Source organism: Palaemon carinicauda, chromosome 4 (assembly GCF_036898095.1).
Source record: "Palaemon carinicauda isolate YSFRI2023 chromosome 4, ASM3689809v2, whole genome shotgun sequence".
Classification (NCBI taxonomy): Eukaryota; Metazoa; Arthropoda; class Malacostraca; order Decapoda; family Palaemonidae; genus Palaemon; species Palaemon carinicauda.
In genome coordinates, this window is record NC_090728.1 from 195,257,525 (window position 1) to 195,262,524 (window position 5,000).

Here is a 5,000-nt window from a genome sequence, read left to right on the forward strand (position 1 = left end):
AATCTCATTTCATTTACCACAAAAAAGAGGTAAAAAAAACCCTAATGCTAGAAATAAGGCACCTCAAAATAGAGGTTAAAAACCCTGAATGCTATAAATATGGCAGGTAGAAATAGAGGTAAAAAACCCTTTATTCTAGAAATAAGGCACCTAAAAATGGAGGTAAAAGAACCTCTAAGGCTAGAAGTAAAGCCCCTCAAAATCAAGGTAAAAAATCCCCTAATGCTATATATAAGGCACCTAAAATAGAGGTCAAAAGACCCTAATGCCATAAATAAGGCACCTAAAAATAAAGGTCAAAGAGCCTTTAATGCCAGAAGTAATGCACCTCAAAATCGAGGTCGAAAAGCCCCTAATGCTATAAATAAGGAACCTAAAAAGTTAGGTCAAAGAGCCTCTAATGCTAAAAGAAATGCACCTCAAAATCGAGGTAAAAAAAGCCCCTAATGCTATAAATAAGGCACCTAAAAATAAGGGTCAAAGAGCTCCTAATACTAGAAGTATTATACCTCAAAATCGAGGTCAAGAAGCCCCTAATTCTATAAATGAGGCACCTAAAAAGAGAGGTCAAAGAGCCTCTAATGCTAAAAGTAATTCACCTAAAAATCGAGGTCAAGAAGCCCCTAATGCTATAAATAAGGCACTTAAAATTGAATGTCAAAGAGCCTTTAATACTACAAGTAATGCAACTCATAATCGAGGTTGAAAAGCCCATAATGCTATAAATAAGGCACCTAAAAAGAGAGGTCAGAGAGCCTCTAATGCTAAAAGAAATGCACCTCAAAATCAAGGTAAAAAAGCCCCTAATGCTATAAATAGAGCACCTGAATATAATGGCCAAAGAGCTCCTAATATTAGAAGTAATGTACCTGAAAATCAAGGTCGAGAAGCCCCTAATGGTATAAATCCATCCATATACCAAGGCACTTCCCCCAATTTTGGGGGGTAGCCGACATCAACAAAGAAACAAAACAAAAAAGGGGACCTCTACTCTCTACGTTTCTCCAGCCTAACCAGGGACTCAGCCGAGTTCAGCTGGTACTGCTAGGGTGCCACTGCCCAACCTCCCACATTTTCCACCACAGATGAAGCTTCATACTGCTGAATCCCTTACTGCTGCTACCTCCGCGGTCATCTAAGGCACCGGAGGAAGCAGCAGGGCCTACCGGAACTGTGTCACAATCGCTCGCCATTCATTCTTATTTCTAGCACGCTCTCTTGCCTCTCTCACATCTATCCTCCTATCACCCAGAGCTTTCTTCACACCATCCATCCACCCAAACCTTGGCCTTCCTCGTGTACTTCTCCCATCAACTCTTGCATTGATCACCTTCTTTAGCAGACAGCCATTTTCCATTCTCTCAACATGGCCAAACCACCTCAACACATTCATATCCACTCTAGCCGCTAACTCATTTCTTACACCCGTTCTCACCCTCACCACTTCGTTCCTAACCCTATCTACTCGAGATACACCAGCCATACTCCTCAGACACTTCTTCTCAAACACATTCAATTTCTGTCTCTCCATCACTTTCATTCCCCACAACTCCAATCCATACATCACAGTTGGTACAATCACTTTCTCATATAGAACTCTGTTTACATTCATGCCCAACCCTCTATTTTTTACTACTCCCTTAACTGCCCCCAACACTTTGCAACCTTCATTCACTCTCTGACGTACATCTGCTTCCACTCCACCATTTGCTGCAACAACAGACCCCAAGTACTTAAACTGAACCCCCTCCTCAAGTAACTCTCCATTCAACATGACATTCAACCTTGCACCACCTTCCCTTCTCGTACATCTCATAACCTTACTCTTACCCACATTAACTCTTAACTTCCTTCTCTCACACACCCTTCCAAATTCTGTCACTAGTCAGTCAAGCTTCTCTTCTCTGTCTGCTATCAGTACAGTATCATCCGCAAACAACAACTGATTTACCTCCCATTCATGATCATTCTCGCCTACCAGTTTTAATCCTCGTCCAAGCACTCGAGCATTCACCTCTCTCACCACTCCATCAACATACAAGTTAAACAACCACGGCGACATCACACATCCCTGTCTTAGCCCCACTCTCACCGGAAACCAATCGCTCACTTCATTTCCTATTCTAACACATGCTTTACTACCTTTGTAGAAACTTTTCACTGCTTGCAACAACCTTCCACCAACTCCATATAACCTCATTACATTCCACATTGCTTCCCTATCAACTCAATCATATGCTTTCTCCAGATCCATAAACGCAACATACACCTCCTTACCTTTTGCTAAATATTTCTCGCATATCTGCCTAACTGTAAAAATCTGATTCATACAACCCATACCTCTTCTAAAACCACCCTGTACTTCCAAGATTGCATTCTCTGTTTTATCCTTAATCCTATTAATCAGTACTCTACCATACACTTTTCCAACTACACTCAACAAACTAATACCTCTTGAATTACAACACTCATGCACATCTCCCTTACCCTTATATAGTGGTAAATAAGGCACCTAAAGCTAGAGGTCAAAGAGCCTCTAATGCTAGAACTAATTCACCTCAAAATCGACGTATAAAAGACCCTAATGCTATAAATAAGGCACCTACAAAGAAAGGTAAAAAAGCCTCTAATGCTAAAAGAAATGCACCTCTAAATCGAGGTCAAGAAGCCCCTAATAATATAAATAAGGCACCTAAAAATAGAGGTCAAAGAGCCTTTAATGCTAGAAGTAATTCACCTCAAAATCGAGGTCAAAAAGACCCTAATGTTATAAATAAGACACCTAAAAATAAAGGTCAAAAAGCTCCTAACGCTATAAATAAGGCTCTTAAAAATAGAGGTCAAAGAGCCTCTAATGTTAGAAGTAATGCACCTCAAAATCGAGGTCAATAAGCCCCTAATGTTATAAATAAGGCACCTAAAAAGAGAGGCCAAAGAGCCTCAAATGCTATTAGTAATGCACCTCAAAATCAAGGTAAAAAATACCCTAATACTATAAATAAGGCACCTAAAAAGAAAGGCCAACAAGCTCCTAATACTAGAAGTAATGCACCTCAAAATCAAGGTCAAGAAGCCCCTAATGCTATAAATAAGGCACCTAAAAAGAAAGTTCAAAGAGCTCCTAATACTAGAGTAATGCATCTAAAAATCGAGGTCGAATAAGCCCCTAATGCTATAAATAAGGCACCAAAAAGAAAGGTCAAAGAGCTCCTAATACAAGAAGTAATGCATCTCAAAATCGAGGTCAATAAGCCCCTAATGCTATAAATATGGCACCTTAAAAGAAAGGTCAAAGAGCTCCTAATACTAGAAGTAATGCACCTCAAAATCGAGGTCAATAAGCCCCTAATGCTATAAATAAGGCACCTAAAAAGAAAGGTCGAAGAGCTTCAAATGTTATAGGTAATGCACCTCAAAATCGAGGTAAAAAAGAACCTAATGCTATAAATAAGGTACCTGAAAGGAAAGTTCAAAGAGCTCCTAATACTAGAAGTAATGCACCTCAAAATCGAGGTCAATAAGCCCTTAATGCTATAAATAAGGCACCTAAAAAGAAAGGTCGAAGAGCTTCAAATGTTATAGGTAATGCACCTCAAAATCGAGGTAAAAAAGAACCTAATGCTATAAATAAGGTACCTGAAAGGAAAGGTCAAACACCTCCTAATACAGGAAGTAATGCACCTCATTATCGAAGTTAATAAGCCCCTAATGTTACAAATAAGACACTTAAAAATAGAGGTCAAAGAGCCTCCAATGCTAAAAGTATTGCACCTTAAAATCGAGGTAAAAAAGAACCTAATGCTATAAATAAGGCACCTAAGAATAGATGTCAAAGAGCCTCTAGTGCTACAAGTAATGCACCTAAAAAGAGAGGTCAAAAGCCCCTAGTGCTATAAATAAGGCACCTAAAAAGAGAGGTCAAAGAGCCCTGAATGCTAAAAGTAATGCACCTCAAAATCGAGGTCAATAAGCCCCTAATGCTATAAATAAGGCACCTAAAAGAAAGGTCAAAGAGCTCCTAATACCAGAAGTAATGCACCTCAAAATCGAGGTCAATAAGCCCCTAATGCTATAAATAAGGCACCTAAAAGAAAAGTCAAAGAGCTCCTAATACTAAAAGTAATGCACTTCAAAACCGAGGTCAATAAGCCTCTAATGCTATAAATAAGGCACCTAAAAACACTGTAGAGGTCAAAGAGCCTCTAATGCTAAAAGTAATGCACCTCAAAATCAAGGTAAAAAAAAGCCTAATGCTATAAATAAGGCACCTAAAAATAGAGGTCAAAGAGCTTCTAATGCTAGAAGTAATGCACCTGAAAAACGAGGTAAAAAAGCACCTAATTTTATAAATAAGGCATCTAAAAAGGGAGGTCAAAGAGCCTCTAATGCTAAAAGTAATGAAACTCTAAATCAAGGTAAAAAAGACCCTAATGCTATAAATACGGCGCCTAAAAAGAGATGTTAAAGAGTCTAATGCTAGAAGTAATACACCTCAAAATCGAGGGCAAAAAGGCCCTAATGCTATAAATAATGCACCTAAAAACAGAGGTCAAAAGCCCCTAATGCTATAAATAAGTCACCTAAAAAGAAAGGTCAAACAGCTAGTAATACTAGAAGTAATGCACCTTAAAATCGAGGTCAATAAGCCACTAATGCTATAAATAAGGCACCTAAAAAGAGAGGTTAAAGAGCCTCTAATACTAGATGTAATGCACTTCAAAATCGTGGTCATAGAGCCCCTAATGCTATATATATTTATATAAGACTCCTAAAAATCGAGGTAAAAATAACCCCTAAAACTATAAATAAGGCCCCCCAAAATAGAGATAAAAAAGCCTCTAATGCTAGAAGTAATGCACTTCAAATTCGAGGTAAAAAAAGCCCCTAATGCTATGAATAAGGCACCTAAACAGGGAGGTCAATGAGCCTCTAATGCTATAAGTATTGCACCTCAAAATCAACTCATAAAAGCCCCTAACGCTATATATAAGGCACCTAAA